Source organism: Oncorhynchus mykiss, chromosome 1, assembly GCF_013265735.2.
Source record: "Oncorhynchus mykiss isolate Arlee chromosome 1, USDA_OmykA_1.1, whole genome shotgun sequence".
NCBI classification, from domain to species: Eukaryota; Metazoa; Chordata; class Actinopteri; order Salmoniformes; family Salmonidae; genus Oncorhynchus; species Oncorhynchus mykiss.
In genome coordinates this window covers 40,379,571-40,402,379 of record NC_048565.1, presented here as the reverse complement: position 1 = coordinate 40,402,379, position 22,809 = coordinate 40,379,571, and the positions used below count along the sequence as shown (strand labels likewise).

At 45.5% G+C, this 22,809-nt stretch overlaps 1 protein-coding gene across 2 annotated transcripts in view; it reads right to left on the bottom strand.

Moving 5' to 3' along the window:
• The window catches only part of LOC110522618, a 159,450-nt gene that overhangs the window by 60,903 nt on the left and 75,738 nt on the right, over window positions 1-22,809 (bottom strand). Inside the window, exon 3 of one of the 2 annotated variants that reach the window (XR_005051723.1) lies at window positions 444-1,248. The exons of the other annotated variant lie outside the window; for it this stretch is intronic. The gene's annotated coding sequence lies outside the window, so the exon portion shown is untranslated. Of the gene's footprint in view, window positions 1-443; window positions 1,249-22,809 lie in introns of those variants that run through there. 2 annotated transcript variants of the gene reach the window in all.

The window sequence follows — 22,809 nt, the reverse complement described above, 5'->3', positions numbered from 1 at the left end:
CCAAATAGAGATCAACACCTTATCTATATCACATTCACATTTTAGTATAGCAGACGCTCTTATCCAGAGCAACTTACACTAGTGAGTACATACATTTTCATACTTCTTTGTGCTGGTCCCCCATGGGAATTGAACCCACAACCCTGGCATTGCAAGGGCCAACCTTGACCTACTGAACCACGGGACAAATGTGTGTCTATCTACAGGTACTGTAACTGCCAAAATGAAGTCAACACCAACATAAAGTGTCTAAATAGGGCGTTGGGCCACCACGAGCTGCCAGAACATCTTCAATGTGCCTTGGCATTGATTCAAGTGTCTGGAACTTCCATGAGAAATTCCATCATTTGGTGTTTGTTGATGGTGGTCGAAAACACTGTCTCAGGCACGCTCCAGAATCTCCCATAATAATCTCACACACACACACACACACCCTTTCGATATACTTTGTATCCCTCATTTCATTTATTTTGACAGTTATCTGTATTTAAGCAGTAGGACTCAATGATCAGAACAGTTCTCCAAAGTTGTCTCAGGGGGAGTTGGGATATGCAAAAACAACACTTTTCAATATAAGCACCCATCAAATTATTATTAATTATAGATCGCCAGTTAGCATCTAGGTAACAGGCATTTCAGCTTCATCCTGAAAGAGATGTATAGCTGAAGGTAAGGAGTGATGGAGTGATGGAGTAATGGAGAGATGGAGTAATGGAGAGATGGAGGAATGGAGTGATGGAGAGATGGAGGAATGGAGAGATGTATAGCTGAAGGTAAGGAGTGATGGAGAGATGGAGGAATGGAGTGATGGAGAGATGGAGGAATGGAGAGATGTATAGCTGAAGGTAAGGAGTGATGGAGAGATGGAGTGATGGAGAGACGGAGGAATGGAAAGATGTATAGCTGAAGGTAAGGAGAGATGGAGAGATGGAGTAATGTAGAGATGTATAGCTGAAGGTAAGGAGAGATGGAGGAATGTAGAGATGGAGTGATGGAGAGATGGAGGAATGGAGTGATGGAGAGATGGAGTGATGGAAAGGCGGAGGGGCGCAGCATCCTTTGAGCTCCCCTATTTTTTGCCCTTCATTCCATCTGCGTTGGGAGTCACACATGGTTCACATAACATATCTCTTTCTTCTCATATCCTTGGCCGTTTAGAGCTACATGCAGCAACGGAAATGAGACGTACACCGCTGCACGGAGGCTGAATGCTAAAGGGCAGGGGTACAGGAGTCGCCATGCACTGTCCTATGTAGAGATGACAGAGAGAGGACAGGAGGGCAGGAGAAGAGGCATTAATAGTGGTTCTCACACACATGTACACACACACAGGTATGCAGGCATGCACACGTGCAGACACACATACCATGGTTGTTTGTGAGAAATATGTCCCAAAGGTCACAGTAAAGAGCTCAAACCAAACAAACCATATTCATGCAAGCCAAAAAATATCAGGCACATATTGGTTTTGATTGTGATGACTTACTACCATACAATATTAAGTGCTTTGAGCCTTACGTAAATGTGATCCCATTATAGTAATGACAATGATTACTAGAAACAGTTAATCCAGCGCCCTGCCTTAGGGTCTGTTGCTCATCATCCAGGCTGCTTGATTGATGACAACTCACCTCCCTTCTCTGGTTTTAAACTATTTGAAACTATTTCTGCTGTCGATGAAAACTAAATGGCCCTGCAAGCCTTAGCATGCCCACCATAGGTGAAATATCTATATAATCTCTCAGATAAATAATCCAAACAGATGCACTATCTTCTCTTTCTGGCTGGTAGAACTACATGTTAGGCCTACAGACACTTGAAAACACTCTAGCTTGGTAAAATACAAAGAGAGACGATAGTCTACTGTCGTTCATTACCCCACTTCTTAAATTTGACCCTCTTTTTTCTCTTTACCACCCATCTTTCCAGCTTGGACAACATGTTTCAGTCTTGTTAAAGTGTGTACAGTATGTAAAAGTGGGTTCGTAAAGAGTGTGTGTGAATCATATAAGGAGGGTTGGCAAACCACACCTCTTTCCCTGGAGTGGGACAGCACACTCAGGACACACCTGGAGTCTTTCCATTTGTTCCTTCTTCCCTCTCTCTCCCACTCTCTCTCTCTCTCTCTTTCTCCCTCCCTCTCTCTCTCTCTCTCTCTCTCTCTCTCTCTCTCTCTCTAACTCTCTCTCTCTCTCTCCCCCCCTCTCTCTCTCTCTAACTCTCTCTCGATATCCCTCCCTCCCTCTCTCTCTCTCTCTCTCTCTCCCTCTCTCTCTCTAACTCTCTCTCTCTCTCTCAATATCCCTTCCTCCCTCTCTCTCTCTCTCTCTCTCTCTAACTCTCTCACTATCTCCCCCCCTCTCTCTCCCTCTCTCTCTCTAACTCTCTTTCCTCTCTCTCTCTCTCTCTCTCTCTCACACACACACTCACTCTTCTCCCCCCTCATCTATCTCCCTCCCTCCCCTTTCTCGCTCTCTCATTCTCTCCCTCTCTCCCTCTCTCCCCATTCTCTCCATCCTTCTCTCCCTTCCTCCCTCTCTCCCTCCGTCCAGGATTAAATCACCCACATCACTCTACAGTACGTTATCACGTTTGGCTTAATCGAAGAGTGGTGAGGAGAGGATAGACTGGCAGGCAGGTCTGGTGTTATGGGCGGGCTTAGGGGGCCTGGTCCACCCTACAGTACCTCCTTGGCCTTCCAAATAAAATATATAAATATTGATCATTTATTTGACCGAGACGTGCATCGACAGAAATGTCCCGCAAGATCACACAATGATTCAATTGATTTCTCATAATACAACCAAATATAATAGCATATACTGTAGCATAGTATACCTTACACCAAAAACACATCCTCAGGCATTTCTTATCTGAAGCTGAATAGTAAAAAAAAAATTATCATGCAGCTAGGGCTGTTGCGGTGACCTTATTACCGCCACACCGGCGGTCACGAGTCATGGAGGCAATCAAATTCCACATGACTGATTAGTCACGGTTTAGCCAAGCTCTGATGCTGCTCCTTGTCATTAGTAGCCTACCAAACTTGCTAACTGCCTGGTACTCAGTCCTCGATTGTCCCTCTGACATCAAAGCATATGTGATATAAAATCTAATCAAACACTTCATGGGAGCCCATAAGCTTAAGTTGCGCAACATTTCTATAGGCTGTGCAATTGCGGGATAAAACGTGATGGCCACTAATAAAAAGACGAGGATCCCATCAGCTTTCTATAGGCTCGGCCTACTATATTTTTTCTCAACTTTCCTAATATTAAGCACACTGCTTATATTTACAACAGGTGTATAGCCTACCTGGCTGGCATGAAAATAAGCCATGGGGAAAAGCGTCCTCCATTCGCTATTTAAGTGTCATGCCCTGACCTGAGATATCTCTGTTTTCTTTATATTTTGGTTAGGTCAGGGTGTGACTAGGGTGGATACGCTAGCTTTTGTATTGTCTAGGGGTTTTATATTGTCTAGGGGTTTTGTATTGTCTAGGGGTTTTGTATTGTCTAGGGGTTTTGTATTGTCTAGGGGTTTTGTATTGTCTAGGGGTTTTGTATGTCTAGGGTTTTGTAGGTCTAGGTATTTGTATGTTTATGGTGGCCTGATATGGTTCCCAATCAGAGGCAGCTGTTTATCGTTGTCTCTGATTGGGGATCATATTTAGGTAGCCATTTCCCTTTGGTGTTTGTGGGTTCTTGTCTATGTGTAGTTGCCTGTCAGCACTCATTTGTATAGCTTCACGTGTCGTTTTGTTATTTTTGTTTGTTCAGTGTTCATTCTTATAATATAAAGAATGTACGCATACCACCCTGCGCCTTGGTCCGATTCATACGACGAACGTGACATTAAGTGCATGTATTTTTTTCTGCTGTGCCTGTTTCGAGACAGGTGCATGATAATGGTCCTGTATATGTAAAGACAAGATTAAATCAAGAAAATTCTGATGGGTGACAATATTAGCCTATCACTTGTGAATGATGCCCAGCATAAGAAACAATGCCTTTGTTTGCGACTTTTTCGAATCATAGTAGCACACCTCATGTAGCCTAGCCCATAGGCCTATATGTTTTAATAAGGTTTGTATCACAACTAAAGTGGCCAAATAACTTCTGAAAATTAAGCACATTAATCCGCTCTACAAGGGATGTAGAACCTGGAATACATCAACAGTGCGTGAGTTTCAAGTTGGGGGAAGATCATTTTCACCATAAAAATGCATCTTTATAATAAAAGCATTAGATAAATAATTGCATTTGTGGCAACTTTTGATATTGGTGTTTTCCATTAATGGAACATTTTGATGCCAGTGGTTGTATTAACTTGTGATCTATCGCATCCCACAAATGTCCCAGACTATGTTTGGAATATTTATTTCTTGCATAGAATAGAATAGGTTGACTTTTGTAGCAATGATCACATATTATTCTATAATAATATGCTGCATTATGCTGCCATAAATCTAAAGCCTTTATTAAAATAATATTTGTACATAAATGTTAACTTATTTTTTGTTTAGATTGACATAGGCTAGTGCTTTTGCTGTTCGTTAGACCTACTCATCTTGTTGGCTGACGAAAAGTACATGTCGACAGTTCTTCCAATATGCAGCTCGGGAATTGGATAAGGACGCGCGCAGTTGCGTCCCCAATGTGTATGTCTTCACTTGTAGCCTGTGAGAAAGACCTGATAACGTGACAGAGAGCCATATGAGTGAGAGGGCTTCCGATTGCGCAGCACACTCAGGGAGAAGGGCACAACAGGCAGCACTCCGGGCCGCAAAAGGCATGGATTTTTTTAGGGTGCATTACGGCCACAAAGGGGATGCCGCCATGAAATTCGAGGCATTATCAAGTGCTTGTCAAATTGTGAATGAGAGACTATTGGAGTGTGTACAGCCTGCACAAAAAAAAAACAGAGCTCATGCCTTTCAAGCAACTTCTTTCAAATCATTATTAGAATCTTATCATGCAGCTTTACAATGTATCTAAAATCAAAACATATATCGGTTTGTAGAACAATTAAAGTTACATTAATAACTCTAAATTAAGCATATAAGGGTACCTATTTATTTGTTAACCGCTCAACACAGAATAGCCGCAAGTGTGAGCTCCCTCAAATCGTTTGTAGAGAATATTTCAATTTTATTGAGCGTTGTTCTATTGTATTCTTCATACTATAAAATAATATAAAGAAATGCCATGGAATTATAAGCAAGTTTTGTCTGCTAAAGAAACTAGTGTAGCCCACCGCTATTTGGCATAGCCACATCAGGACCTAACATAAAGACAACTTAGTGTGCTATTCTGTTCATCTGAAATAGACTCAATTTTCTTCATATCATGCCACTTTAGACCTGTCTAAAATTAACAATGGATTTATTGTGAAGGTGTAGCCTATATCACATGAATTTATTATCCAGGAGATGCTAAATGTGATTATGTTAATTAACAGTCAATTACCGTGAGATCGACAGTTATTTGCTTGACATTCACCGGCTAAAGACATTTTGTGACTGTCACAGTCCTGCATGCAGCCAAAACTCAACAGCACGTGCCACTAGGCAGGATATATACTTTAAGTTCTACAGCTGCACCATTGAAAGCATCTTGACTGGCTGCATCACCACTTGGTGAGGCAACTGCTTGGCATCCGAGTGCAAGGCGCTACAGAGAGTAGTGTATTTAGCCTGGTACGTCACTGGGCTCGAACTCCCTGCCATCCAGGACCTCTATACCAGGCAGACACAAATTGCTAGGTCTGGGACCAAAAGGCTCCCGAAGAGCTTCTACCCCCAAGCCATAAGACTGCTAAATAGTTAACCAAATAGCTACCCGGACTATCTGCACTGACCCTGCATTAACAATTTTTGACTCTATGCACCCACACACTGACACATGCATGCACTGACACTCCAACACATAGACTCACACATAACACGTACACACAGGCACACATTCGCCGCATGCACACTTCCACACAAGAAAGTCTAATAGTTTGTTAACACCATCTGCTCTAATTGGCTCAGGAAACAGTCATTCGAGAAGATCTAAATGCATCTTCCCATGAAACTGATTGGGATCAAATGATTGGAGATGCAGTTTGGAGGTTTCACTGGTAAAACATTCATAATTATCATACACAACTCTTATGATTTTTTTTTTAAATAAAATGTTTCGCTCCCTCACCTATTGAAGGAAAGTTGGCGGGTGCACAGACCATTGTTCGGATGCTGGGGTGATTTTGGACGAACGTGCGAAGGTAGCCTACTTTTTGAAGTGATTTGACAATCAGATGGAAACATCATGACTGGTTGTGTTCATGCCACATTAAAAGGTAATACATTTTTACAGTTAAATTACATGTCTTTACTACAAAACCCATTAGAACCCATATGAGGTCCTGTGAAAAAAACAAATGACTGGTGAAATGAAATGACTGGCACTGCCATATGAAGTAGGCGGCACACAGAGTTTGTGAATTTGGCACCCAGGTCAAAGACCGATCAATCAGGACGCCTGGCAATGTTTGCTCCCCGCATTTATGAATGAATAAATTGTGTGTAAAGTATTCTGTTTAATGAATGATGCGTAATCTTTGTATTCTGTATATTCTGTGTGTGTGTGTGTGTTTGTGTATGTGTGTGACTATCAGCCTACCTGTGTATGGTTGTGTGTCTATAGTGTATATGTGATCGGTTGTGCTCACAACGCATTCAAAAGTGTGTGTGTGTGTGTGTGTGTGTGTGTGTGTGTGTGTGTGTGAATGCGCTGCACCCACCCTCCCCCTCACACTGAGCCTGTGAATGTTTGGCCGTGCCAGCTCTGGGCTGGGTGTGGGGTTTATACACTTCCCCCCTCAGGGATGTGTGCTGTGTAATATACATCTCCTCATAAACAGAATGTGGAGCACGAAGCACTGATCACCTAGATGTGTTTGACCATCTGGCCCTTGAAACGACACTGTTAGGAGTAGAGAGCAGAAAAGGGGCCAGTCAATGAGTGTATGTGGGAAGGTGGGTGGGTTGGGATCAGTGTGTGTTCGTGTGTGTGTGTGTGTGTATGAGCCTTTGATGTTGACCACAGGGGCGTTGATCTGTAAAACCCTGTTTTCTTAGACTGACACTTTTACGTTCAAACCCGGGGATCATAGAACGGCCTGCGCTTATAAAACCCTCAAAGCTGAGTGTCTTAGAGAAACAATGCTTGTGAAAAACAAGCTGTGGTGGAAGGCTGTGAGCCCTGTATGGATGTGGCTGCAACAGCAGTAGGCAGAACCTTGAGGGAGCAGGGTCAGGGAGAGGCCAAACAAACAGCAGCCAGCTGATTACTATATTTCACAGGTACACAGCTTTCCCCTGGCTTTATGGGTGCGTTAAGGAGGGGGGGGGGGGGGGGGGTCTATGAGTATGTGGCAGTGAGGATCCCTCTCAGATGGGTGATCTCACCCCTCCACCCTCCACCCTCCCCCACATTCCCTCCCTCCTCCCCCTCACACTGAGCCTGTGAATGTTTGGCCGTGCCAGCTCTGGGCTGGGTGTGGGGTTTATACACTTCCCCCCTCAGGGATGTGTGCTGTGTAATATACATCTCCTCATAAACAGAATGTGGAGCGGAAGCACTGATCACCTAGACGTGTTTGACCATCTGGCCCTTGAAACGACACTGTTATGCTTTGGTCATGTGGAAGATTTGGCCAGGGGAGGAGAAAGGAGAAAAGGGCGCAGTGCTGGACGAGGCCAGTCAAAGAGTGTGTTTGGAAAGGTGGGTGGGGGATCTGTGTGTGTGTGTGTGTGTGTGTGTGTGTGTGTGTGTGTGTGTGTGAGAGCCTTTGATGTTGACCCCATCTGTACAGCATCCAAGACACTTTGTGTTTCTGTTTCTGAGAGAGGGACACATGCAGCTTGTCTGGGTCCAAACACACATCTGCAGTCAAACAAATACATCACACATAAAACAGCAATACCCAAATTATCTTTAAGCTGCTGCGCTGCTGGAACACAGTATTTTTGTTCCAAACCAAGAAACATTAGTATGTCTTGAACGCAGCTCTTTAGATGACTACAACACAACACAAACGTCTGCTCAAAAACAGCCTTGAACACCTGAGAGATCACCTCACAGCCTCAACTCAGTTCAACTGGGCTTTCAAGACCTCAAAACCCTTATTCCACAGCGATGATTGATTCCAATGCTTTTAAAACATTCAAAGCCCTGTTTTCTTAGACTGACACTTTTACATTTAAACCCAGGGGATCATAAAATGGGCTGCCCTTTTAAAACCCTCAAAGCTGAGTGTCTTAGAGAAACAATGCTTGTGAAAAACAAGCTGTGGTGGAAGGCTGTGAGCCCTGTATGGATGTGTCTGCAACAGCAGTAGGCAGAACCTTGAGGGTGCAGGGTCAGGGAGAGGCCAAACAAACAGCAGCCAGCTGATTACTATGTTTCACAGGTACACAGCTTTATGGGTGTGTGGGGTGAAGCAGGGGGTGGGGGTGGGGGTTGAAAGTGTGTGTGTGTTTTCAGGGCTTTCCCCTGCTTTATGGATGTGTGAGTATACTCAGACATGTCAATGTCTGAATGGAAACATGCCCATAACTCCCAGCCCTCACTTCACTAACTTCATTCACTCCAAACTGGGGAAAAGAGAAGGAACAATGGAAAGAGAGAGAGAGACTCCCTTTCTGGTAAACATGCATTCACACAGGGGTTGTCACCTTAAAACAGCTGCACGCTTCCCAGCCGAAACAGTTCTGAAGAGTTTGTGCATATATTATGATGACATTTTGTGACATTTCTGTTCATTTTGGACTTCGGTGAGGGTTTTTTCAGCTAGGGCTAACCGAACTGAAGCCATTATGGCCCTCACGGATGTTTGACGAGGGTGTACAAGGACAGACCCAGAAAGAACATGTGTGTTTGAAGCACAAACAGTGTTGAAGGGAACATTCCCATGGGGAATCTGACAGTTATCTAGGGGCCTAATAGTCAACTGCTGTTGCTGTTAGCTGGGACCTGCTGTGTAGACAGGCTCAATAAAGAGGCACAATCAGCTCAGTCATCATAGAGGAAGTGAGAGAGGGGGGGGGGGGGGACGACATGTACCCCTCTGCTGCCATTTGAAATGTTAATTCCCTAAGGAGGGGAAACAATCAATTCCTATGGAAAACAGATTCAATGAGATTGTTATAGCCTAAATATTGAACGTGTGAGTCATTAACATATAACATCAAGCATTCTTCAGAGACAGACAGACAAACACAGAGACAGACACACACAGTTAGACATGAATGCATGCACATGCACACAGAGTAGTCGACATGTACACGCACGCACGCACGCGCGCGCGCGCACACACACACACACACACACACACACACACATACACACATACTGAGGGAGCTTCATTATCCCATTCCACAGTGGCATGAGGTGCCAGACTCAGTGACTGACAGGACCAATTACAGCAGAGAGCCAGGGTTAGCAGGGCAGGGAGCATGTGACTACTCTCGATCATGAGAAACAGTGCCCTCTGCCATGCTCTGCCAATGCCATCCTTTCCCCCCAAAAAATGGGCACAGGGCACTTCTCAAACCATTGAACTACACTGTAGTTACTGCAGTATCAACTTACTATCAATTACACTATGATCACATCTCTGCATGGACTCGAGCCAAAGCCCAACTTGAGCCGGTAGGCATATTGTACATTAATGAAATATCTCTGGTACTGTAAATCAGGCCTTCATATCAATGGAAGATTTGTGTTAAGGTTTGTGGTCCCGTGGTCTGCGTCAGGTAGCCTAGTGGTTAGATCATTGGACTAGTAACTGAAAGGTTGTAAGATCAAATCCCCAAGTTGACAAGGAAAAAATCTGTCGTTCTGCCCCTGAACAAGGCAGTTAACCCACTGTTCCTAGGCCGTCATTGAAAATAAGAAGTTGTTCTTAACTGACTTGCCTAGTTAAATAAAGGTAAAATAAAATCCATTTAGATGAAACTGTCTCTGTATCTCTGTGCTTAGAGCAGTTAGCCTGGTCTTAGGTCTGTTTGTGCTGCCTTGCCAACTCCTTTTTCTATACATTTTTGAATTGTTAACTCTTGTTGGATAACAGGTACATACACAGAAAATAGGCACAGTAATTCATAATATAGCAACATTCAGAATGATAGTGTGGTTTTTACAAACAAAGATGCAGCGAGAGATGCCATCAGCTTTGCACGCTTAACTAAGAGACACTCAGAGCTCTGACTTGGTCTCTCAACGTCAATGACATCATTGGCTTGTACAGTGCATTTGGGAAAGTATTCAGACGCTTTGACTTTTTCCACATTTTGTTACGTTACAGTCTTATTCTAAAATAACACACAATACCCCATAATGACAAAGCAAAAACAGGTTTTTAGAAATATGCAATTTACATACAGTGCCTTGCGAAAGTATTCGGCCCCCTTGAACTTTGCGACCTTTTGCCACATTTCAGGCTTCAAACATAAAGATGTAAAACTGTATTTTTTTGTGAAGAATCAACAACAAGTGGGACACAATCATGAAGTGGAACGACATTTATTGGATATTTCAAACTTTTTTAACAAATCAAAAACTGAAAAATTGGGCGTGCAAAATTATTCAGCCCCTTTACTTTCAGTGCAGCATACTCTCTCCAGAAGTTCAGTGAGGATCTCTGAATGATCCAATGTTGACCTAAATGACTAATGATGATAAATACAATCCACCTGTGTGTAATTAAGTCTCCGTATAAATGCACCTGCACTGTGATAGTCTCAGAGGTCCGTCAAAAGCGCAGAGAGCATCATGAAGAACAAGGAACACACCAGGCAGGTCCGAGATACTGTTGTGAAGAAGTTTAAAGCCGGATTTGGATACAAAAAGATTTCCTAAGCTTTAAACATCCCAAGGAGCACTGTGCAAGCGATAATATTGAAATGGAAGGAGTATCAGACCACTGCAAATCTACCAAGACCTGGCCGTCCCTCTAAACTTTCAGCTCATACAAGGAGAAGACTGATCAGAGATGCAGCCAAGAGGCCCATGATCACTCTGGATGAACTGCAGAGATCTACAGCTGAGGTGGGAGACTCTGTCCATAGGACAACAATCAGTCGTATATTGCACAAATCTGGCCTTTATGGAAGAGTGGCAAGAAGAAAGCCATTTCTTAAAGATATCCATAAAAAGTGTTGTTTAAAGTTTGCCACAAGCCACCTGGGAGACACACCAAACATGTGGAAGAAGGTGCTCTGGTATGATGAAACCAAAATTGAACTTTTTGGCAACAATGCAAAACGCCCTGAACACACCATACCCACTGTCAAACATGGTGGTGGCAGCATCATGGTTTGGGCCTGCTTTTCTTCAGCAGGGACAGGGAAGATGGTTAAAATTGATGGGAAGATGGATGGAGCCAAATACAGGACCATTCTGGAAGAAAACCTGATGGAGTCTGCAAAAGACCTGAGACTGGGACGGAGATTTGTTTTCCAACAAGACAATGATCCAAAACATAAAGCAAAATCTACAATGGAATGGTTCAAAAATAAACATATCCAGGTGTTAGAATGGCCAAGTCAAAGTCCAGACCTGAATCCAATCGAGAATCTGTGGAAAGAACTGAAAACTGCTGTTCACAAATGCTCTCCATCCAACCTCACTGAGCTCGAGCTGTTTTGCAAGGAGGAATGGGAAAAAAATTCAGTCTCTCGATGTGCAAAACTGATAGAGACATACCCCAAGCGACTTACAGCTGTAATCGCAGCAAAAGGTGGCGCTACAAAGTATTAACTTAAGGGGGCTGAATAATTTTGCACGCCCAATTTTTCAGTTTTTGATTTGTTAAAAAAGTTTGAAATATCCAATAAATGTTGTTCCACTTCATGATTGTGTCCCACTTGTTGTTGATTCTTCACAAAAAAATACAGTTTTACATCTTTATGTTTGAAGCCTGAAATGTGGCAAAAGGTCGCAAAGTTCAAGGGGGGCGAATACTTTCGCAAGGCACTGTAAGTATTCACACCCTTTACTCAGTACTTTGTTGAAGCACATTTGGCAGCGATTACAGCCTACAGTCTTCTTGGGAATGTTGCTACAAGCTTGGCACACCTGTATTTGGGGAGTTTTTACTTTTCAAACTCTCTCAGGTTGGATGGGGAACGTTGCTGCACAGCTATTTTCAGGTCTCTCCAGAGATGTCTGATTGGGTTCAAGTCCGGGCTCTGGCTGGGCAACTCAAGGACATTCAGAGACTTGTCCCAAAGGTACTCCTGCGTTGTCTTGGCTGTGTGCTTAGGGTTCTTGTCCTGTTGGAAGGTGAACCTTCGGCCCAGTCTGAGGTCCTGAGCTCTCTGGAACAGGGTTTCCTTAAGGATCTCTCTGTACTTTTCTCCGTTCATCTTTCTCTCGATCCTGACTAGTCTCCCAGTCCCTGCCACTGAAAACTATTCCCACAGAATGATGCTGCCAGCACCATGCTTCACCGTAGGGATGGTGCCAGGTTTCCTTCAGACGTGACGGTTGGCATTCAGGCCAAAGAGTTAAATCTTGATTTCATCAGACCAGTGATTCTTGTTTATCATGGTCTGAGAGTCCTTTAGGTGCCTTTATGCAAACTCAAAGCGGGCTGTCGTGTGCCTTTTCTTGAGGACTTTCATCTGTCTACTCTACCATAAAGGCCTGATTGGTTGAGTGCTGCAATGGTTGTCTTCCACAGAGGACCTCTGGAGCTCTGTCAGAGTGAACATTGGGTTCTTGATCACCTCCCTGATTGCTCAGTTTGGGCGGGCGGCCAGCTCTAGAAATAGTCTTAGTGGTTCCAAACTTCCTCCATTTAAGAATAATGGAGGTCACTGTGTTCTTGTGGACCTTTATTGCTGCAGATATGTTTTGGTACCCTTCCCCAGATCTGTGCCTTGACAAAAATCCTGTCTTTGAGCTCTACGGACAATTCGTTTGACCTCATGGCTTGGTTTTTGCTCTGACATGCAATGTCAATGGGAATACTTTCCGAATGCACTGTATATGCTAGTGTCAACATAATTTCTAAAAACATGCATTATGTAACTCCTATAGTTGTTGTCACACATGATCTAGAATCAGATCTACAATTGGGCTGAAAGACACAGTACCCTCTTTCATCGGAAGCCTTTCAAACGACCTATCACTCAACACTGGGGGGAACTGAATGCTGTCGCATGTCCATGACACATAGTCCCGTCTCTCCTGTGCCATAACAGCAGTCAGCAGACACAAACAGACATAACCTATAAAGATTTAAAGTTTGGCACACACTTCTCAGTAGTCTTCCACCAAGTTCACATGGCCTTTTCCTTTAAATAGAGCGTGACATCAGAACTGCATTTCTGCAGGCCGCAGTCAAAAACGAATAGGTCCAAACAATGCCACATCTGGAGCAAGATGCAGGAGTGAAGGAGACAGAGAAGAGAGAGAGGGGAAGAACAGGAATGTGGCGGAAAAGTGGAGATTAAAAAATGGGGGGAAGCAGCCAACTTTTCAGGACCCTGGCCAAGGCGTCTGGGGATGTGCCTGAACTCTAATTTACTGGTGGTTCCCCTTGCAGCCCTCCCACAAGCCCTCACGTCACTAGAACATATACAACAGCCCTCGTGTCACTGTAAACATTACAACATATACAAACTGTATACCACTGGAGTACTACAGTTTGCTTAAGTACTATAGCCCTTACGTCATTCAAGCCACAAGTCACTAAAACATGTAGACCCTAAAGGGAGCTACAAATAGAAAAAAAGGTGCTCGAACGTTAAATTTAAAAGGGTTCTTCCCCACAGGATAACAATTTGAAGAACACTTTTGGGTTCCAGATAGAACCCTTTTGGGTTCCAGATAGAACCCTTTTGGGTTCCATGTAGATCAATTTCTACAGTGGATTCTACATGGAACCCACGAGGGCTGTTGTATATGTTCTAGTAACTACAGCCCTCACCTCACTACAACACAACAGTCACTCTGCTACAGTACTACAGCCCTCACGCAACTACAACACAACAGTCACTCTGCTACAGTACTACAGCCCTCACGCCACTACAACACAACAGTCACTCTGCTACAGTACTGCAGCCCTCACACCACTACAACACAACAGTCACTCTGCTACAGTACTATAGCCCTAACCTCACTACAACACAACAGTCACTCTGCTACAGTACGATAGCCCTTACGCCACTACAACACAACAGTCACTCTGCTACAGTACTACAGCCCTCACGCCACTACAACACAACAGTCACTCTGCTACAGAACGACAGCACTCACATCACTACAACACAACAGTCACACTTCTGCAGTGCTTCAGCCCTCACGCCACCACAACACAACAGTCACTCTGCTACAGAACGACAGCTCTCACATCACTACAACCCAACAGTCACTCTGATACAGAACGACAGCCCTCACGTCACTACAACACAACAGTCACTCTGCTACAGTACTACAGCCCTCACGCCACTACAACACAACAGTCACTCTGCTACAGTACTACAGCCCTCACCTCACTACAACACAACAGTCACTCTGCCACAGTACTACATCCCTCACTTCACTACAACACAACAGTCACTCTGCTACAGAATGACGGCCCTCACCTCACTACAACACAACAGTCACTCTGCTACAGAACAACAGCCCTCACGTCACTACAACACAACAGTCACTCTGCGACAGAACGACAGCCTTCACGTCACTACAACACAAAAGTTACTCTGCTACAGAACGACAGCACTCACATCACTACAACACAACAGTCACTCTGCCACAGTACTACATCCCTCACTTCACTACAACACAACAGTCACTCTGCTACAGAATGACGGCCCTCACCTCACTACAACACAACAGTCACTCTGCTACAGAACAACAGCCCTCACGTCACTACAACACAACAGTCACTCTGATACAGAACGAAAGCCCTCACGTCACTACAACACAAAAGTTACTCTGCTACAGAACGACAGCACTCACATCACTACAACACAACAGTCACACTGCTGCAGTGCTTCAGCCCTCACGCCACCACAACACAACAGTCACTCTGCTACAGAATGACAGCCCTCACGTCACTACAACACAACAGTCACTCTGCTACAGTACTACAGCCCTCACGGCACTACAACACAACAGTCACTCTGCTACAGTACTACAGCCCTCACCTCACTACAACACAACAGTCACTCTGCTACAGTACTACAGCCTCACATCACTACAACACAACAGTCACTCTGCTTAAGTTCTACAGCCCTCACATCACTACAACAAAACAGTGACTCTATTACAGTTCTACAGCCCTCACCTCACTACAACACAACAGTCACTCTGCTACAGTACTGCAGCCCTCACCTCACTATAACACAACAGTCACTCTGCTACAGAACGACAGCCCTCACGTCACTACAACACAAAAGTCAATCTGCTACAGAACGACAGCCCTCACGTCACTACAACACAACAGTCACTCTGCTACAGTACTACAGCCCTCACGCCACTACAACACAGCAGTCACTCTGCTACAGAACAACAGCCCTGACACCACTACAACACAACAGTCACTCTGCTACAGTACTACAGCCCTCACTCCACTACAACACAACAGTCACTCTGCTACAGTACTACAGCCCTCACGCAACTACAACACAACAGTCACTCTGCTACAGTACTACAGCCCTCACGCCACTACAACACAACAGTCACTCTGCTACAGTACTGCAGCCCTCACACCACTACAACACAACAGTCACTCTGCTACAGTACTATAGCCCTAACCTCACTACAACACAACAGTCACTCTGCTACAGTACGATAGCCCTTACGCCACTACAACACAACAGTCACTCTGCTACAGTACTACAGCCCTCACGCCACTACAACACAACAGTCACTCTGCTACAGAACGACAGCACTCACATCACTACAACACAACAGTCACACTGCTGCAGTGCTTCAGCCCTCACGCCACCACAACACAACAGTCACTCTGCTACAGAACGACAGCTCTCACATCACTACAACCCAACAGTCACTCTGATACAGAACGACAGCCCTCACGTCACTACAACACAACAGTCACTCTGCTACAGTACTACAGCCCTCACGCCACTACAACACAACAGTCACTCTGCTACAGTACTACAGCCCTCACCTCACTACAACACAACAGTCACTCTGCCACAGTACTACATCCCTCACTTCACTACAACACAACAGTCACTCTGCTACAGAATGACGGCCCTCACCTCACTACAACACAACAGTCACTCTGCTACAGAACAACAGCCCTCACCTCACTACAACACAACAGTCACTCTGCCACAGTACTACATCCCTCACTTCACTACAACACAACAGTCACTCTGCTACAGAATGACGGCCCTCACCTCACTACAACACAACAGTCACTCTGCTACAGAACAACAGCCCTCACGTCACTACAACACAAAAGTTACTCTGCTACAGAACGACAGCACTCACATCACTACAACACAACAGTCACACTGCTGCAGTGCTTCAGCCCTCACGCCACCACAACACAACAGTCACTCTAATACAGAATGACAGCCCTCACGTCACTACAACACAACAGTCACTCTGCTACAGTACTACAGCCCTCACGGCACTACAACACAACAGTCACTCTGCTACAGTACTACAGCCCTCACCTCACTACAACACAACAGTCACTCTGCTACAGTACTACAGCCTCACATCACTACAACACAACAGTCACTCTGCTTAAGTTCTACAGCCCTCACATCACTACAACAAAACAGTGACTCTATTACAGTTCTACAGCCCTCACCTCACTACAACACAACAGTCACTCTGCTACAGTACTGCAGCCCTCACCTCACTACAACACAACAGTCACTCTGCTACAGAACGACAGCCCTCACCTCACTACAACACAACAGTCACTCTGCTACAGAACGACAGCCCTCACGTCACTACAACACAACAGTCACTCTGCTACAGTCCTACAGCCCTCACACCACTACAACACAACAGTCACTCTGCTACAGTGCTACAGCCCTCACACCACTACAACACAACAGTCACTCTGCTACAGAACGACAGCCCTCACGTCACTACAACACAACAGTCACTCTGCTACAGAACGACATCCCTCACACCACTACAACACAACAGTCACTCTGCTACAGAACGACAGCCCTCACAAATCTACAACACAGCAGTCACTCTGCTACAGAATGACAGCCATCATGCCACTACAACACAAAAGTCACTCTGCTACAGTACTACAGCCTCACATCACTACAACACAACGGTCACTCTGCTTAAGTACTACAGCCCTCACATCACTACAACACAACAGTAACTCTGCTACAGTTCTACAGCCCTCACCTCACTACAACACAACAGTCACTCTGCAACAGAACGACAGCCCTCACCTCACTACAACACAACAGTCACTCTGCTACAGAACGACAGCCCGCACGTCACTACAACACAAAAATCACTCTGCTACAGAATGACAGCCCTCAAACCACTACAACACAACAGTCACTCTGCTACAGAACGACAGCCCTCACACCATTACAACACAACAGTCACTCTGCTACAGAACGACAGCCCTGACGGCACTACAACACAACAGTCACTCTGCTACAGTACTACAGCCCTCACGTCACTACAACACAACAGTCACTCTGCTTAAGTACTACAGCCCTCACATCACTACAACACAACAGTAACTCTGCTACAGTTCTACAGCCCTCACCTCACTACAACACAACAGTCACTCTGCTGCAGTTCTACAGCCCTCACCTCACTACAACACAACAGTCACTCTGCTACAGAACGACAGCCCTCACGCCAGTACAACACAACAGTCACTCTGATACAGAACGACAGCCCTCACGTCACTACAACACAACAGTTACTCTGCTACAGAACGACAGCACTCACATCACTACAACACAACAGTCACACTGCTGCAGTGCTTCAGCCCTCACGCCACCACAACACAACAGTCACTCTGCTACAGAACGACAGCTCTCACATCACTACAACACAACAGTCACTCTGCTACAGAACGACAGCCCTCACGTCACTAAAACACAACAGTCACTCTGCTACAGAATGACGGCCCTCACCTCACTACAACACAACAGTCACTCTGCTACAGAACAACAGCCCTCACGTCACTACAACACAACAGTCACTCTGCTACAGAACGACAGCCCTCACGCCTCTAAAAAACAACAGTCACTCTGATACAGAACGAAAGCCCTCACGTCACTAAAACACAACAGTCACTCTGCTACAGAATGACGGCCCTCACCTCACTACAACACAACAGTCACTCTGCCACAGTACTACATCCCTCACTTCACTACAACACAACAGTCACTCTGCTACAGAATGACGGCCCTCACCTCACTACAACACAACAGTCACTCTGCTACAGAACAACAGCCCTCACGTCACTACAACACAAAAGTTACTCTGCTACAGAACGACAGCACTCACATCACTACAACACAACAGTCACACTGCTGCAGTGCTTCAGCCCTCACGCCACCACAACACAACAGTCACTCTAATACAGAATGACAGCCCTCACGTCACTACAACACAACAGTCACTCTGCTACAGTACTACAGCCCTCACGGCACTACAACACAACAGTCACTCTGCTACAGTACTACAGCCCTCACCTCACTACAACACAACAGTCACTCTGCTACAGTACTACAGCCTCACATCACTACAACACAACAGTCACTCTGCTTAAGTTCTACAGCCCTCACATCACTACAACAAAACAGTGACTCTATTACAGTTCTACAGCCCTCACCTCACTACAACACAACAGTCACTCTGCTACAGTACTGCAGCCCTCACCTCACTACAACACAACAGTCACTCTGCTACAGAACGACAGCCCTCACCTCACTACAACACAACAGTCACTCTGCTACAGAACGACAGCCCTCACGTCACTACAACACAACAGTCACTCTGCTACAGTCCTACAGCCCTCACACCACTACAACACAACAGTCACTCTGCTACAGTGCTACAGCCCTCACACCACTACAACACAACAGTCACTCTGCTACAGAACGACAGCCCTCACGTCACTACAACACAACAGTCACTCTGCTACAGAACGACATCCCTCACACCACTACAACACAACAGTCACTCTGCTACAGAACGACAGCCCTCACAAATCTACAACACAGCAGTCACTCTGCTACAGAATGACAGCCATCATGCCACTACAACACAAAAGTCACTCTGCTACAGTACTACAGCCTCACATCACTACAACACAACGGTCACTCTGCTTAAGTACTACAGCCCTCACATCACTACAACACAACAGTAACTCTGCTACAGTTCTACAGCCCTCACCTCACTACAACACAACAGTCACTCTGCAACAGAACGATAGCCCTCACCTCACTACAACACAACAGTCACTCTGCTACAGAACGACAGCCCGCACGTCACTACAACACAAAAATCACTCTGCTACAGAATGACAGCCCTCAAACCACTACAACACAACAGTCACTCTGCTACAGAACGACAGCCCTCACACCATTACAACACAACAGTCACTCTGCTACAGAACGACAGCCCTGACGGCACTACAACACAACAGTCACTCTGCTACAGTACTACAGCCCTCACGTCACTACAACACAACAGTCACTCTGCTTAAGTACTACAGCCCTCACATCACTACAACACAACAGTAACTCTGCTACAGTTCTACAGCCCTCACCTCACTACAACACAACAGTCACTCTGCTGCAGTTCTACAGCCCTCACCTCACTACAACACAACAGTCACTCTGCTACAGAACGACAGCCCTCACGCCAGTACAACACAACAGTCACTCTGATACAGAACGACAGCCCTCACGTCACTACAACACAACAGTTACTCTGCTACAGAACGACAGCACTCACATCACTACAACACAACAGTCACACTGCTGCAGTGCTTCAGCCCTCACGCCACCACAACACAACAGTCACTCTGCTACAGAACGACAGCTCTCACATCACTACAACACAACAGTCACTCTGCTACAGAACGACAGCCCTCACGTCACTAAAACACAACAGTCACTCTGCTACAGAATGACGGCCCTCACCTCACTACAACACAACAGTCACTCTGCTACAGAACAACAGCCCTCACGTCACTACAACACAACAGTCACTCTGCTACAGAACGACAGCCCTCACGCCTCTAAAAAACAACAGTCACTCTGATACAGAACGAAAGCCCTCACGTCACTACAACACAACAGTTACTCTGCTACAGAACGACAGCACTCACATCACTACAACACAACAGTCACACTGCTGCAGTGCTTCAGCCCTCACGCCACCACAACACAACAGTCACTCTGCTACAGAATGACAGCCCTCACGTCATTACAACACAACAGTCACTCTGCTACAGTACTACAGCCCTCACGGCACTACAACACAACAGTCACTCTGCTACAGTACTACAGCCCTCACCTCACTACAACACAACAGTCACTCTGCTACAGTACTACAGCCTCACATCACTACAACACAACAGTCACTCTGCTTAAGTTCTACAGCCCTCACATAACTACAACAAAACAGTGACTCTATTACAGTTCTACAGCCCTCACCTCACTACAACACAACAGTCACTCTGCTACAGTACTGCAGCCCTCACCTCACTATAACACAACAGTCACTCTGCTACAGAACGACAGCCCTCACGTCACTACAACACAAAAGTCAATCTGCTACAGAACGACAGCCCTCACGTCACTACAACACAACAGTCACTCTGCTACAGTACTACAGCCCTCACGCCACTACAACACAGCAGTCACTCTGCTACAGAACAACAGCCCTGACACCACTACAACACAACAGTCACTCTGCTACAGTACTACAGCCCTCACTCCACTACAACACAACAGTCACTCTGCTACAGTACTACAGCCCTCACGCCACTACAACACAACAGTCACTCTGCTACAGAACAACAGCCGTCATGTCACTACAACACAACAGTCACTCTGCTACAGTACTACAGCCCTCACATCACTACAACACAACAGTCACTCTGCTACAGTACTACAGCCCTCACGCCACGCCAACTACAACACAACAGTCACTCTGCTACAGTACTACAGCCCTCACGCCACTATAACACAACAGTCACTCTGCTACAGTACTACAGCCCTCACGTAACTACAACACAACAGTCACTCTGCTACCGTACTACAGCCCTCACATCACTGCAACACAACAGTCACTCTGCTACAGTACTACAGCCCTCACGCCACTACAACACAACAGTCACTCTGCTACAGTACTACAGCCCTCACATCACTACAACACAACAGTCACTCTGCTACAGTACTACAGCCCTCACGCAACTACAACACAACAGTCACTCTGCTACAGTACTACAGCCCTCACGCCACGCCAACTACAACACAACAGTCACTCTGCTATAGTACTACAGCCCTCACGCCAGTACAACACAACAGTCAATCTGCTACAGTACTACAGCCCTCACCTCACTACAACACAACAGTCACTCTGCTACAGAACGACGGCCCTCACACCACTACAACACAAGTCACTCTGCTACAGTACTACAGCCCTCACACCACTACAACACAATAGTCACTCTGCTACAGAACGACATCCCTCACATCACTACAACACAACAGTCACTCTGCTACAGAATGACAGCCCTCACATCACTACAACACAACAGTCACTCTGCTACAGAACAACATCCCTCACACCACTACAACACAACAGTCACTCCGCTGGAGTACTATAGTCTACTCTCACTCTCTATAGTCTACTCTCAGTCTAAGTACAGTCTACATGTCTTCTTTAACCCCCAGTTCAAAACCACAGATAAACAAAACAGGCAACCGTAGTCAACAACAGTCCTCTTCAACAGATGCACACATACCATTCAGCTCACCAGCACAGCCACATAGTGGTATGCCATACGTATAGATCCCACAGTCTCACATAGACTGGGAGCTTTATGAGGGATCCCAGAGCTTCGGGTCTGAAACCCTCCAAATGCCCCCCCCTTGCTCTCTCTTTCTCTCTGTCTGTCTCTCCATCGCTCTTTTACTCTCTCGCCCTGTGTTTTTCTTTCTGTTTCTCTCAGTCTATCTTTCTCTCTCCCCTCCTTCTATGTCTCTCGCTCCAAGGGTGCATGTTGTAGATAGTGGATGAGGTTCTCAGAAGGCCTCTATTTGGCAGTCTGAACTCCTGTTGTCCCTGTCAGAAGTAATCAGAGCTATGCTGGGCTCTGCACTATGAGAGCCACACAAATATTCAGGCCAATTATCTGCCTGCTGGACAAAGCATCTAATAAAAAAGTTATGGGTATTTTAAGGAATGGCATCTGTCAGTAGATACAGAGAGAGGGAAAGAGAGAGAGAGAGAGAGAGAGTATATTATCTACCTCACTTGCTTTGGCAATGTTAACACATGTTTCCCATGCCAATAAAGCCCCTTGAATTGAATTGAATTGAGAGAGAGAGAGAGAGAGAGAGAGAGAGAGAGAGAGAGAGAGCGAGAGAGGATGAGAGAGAGCGAGAGAGAGAGATTGAGAGAGAGAGAATTGAGAGAGAGAGAGAGAGAGAGAGAGATTGAGAGAGAAAGTAGGGTGTAAATCTACCAAAAACTATTCGGCAACAACAAATTCAATCCCTTCTAGACAATTTCCTGGATAAAATGTTTCACTGTAATG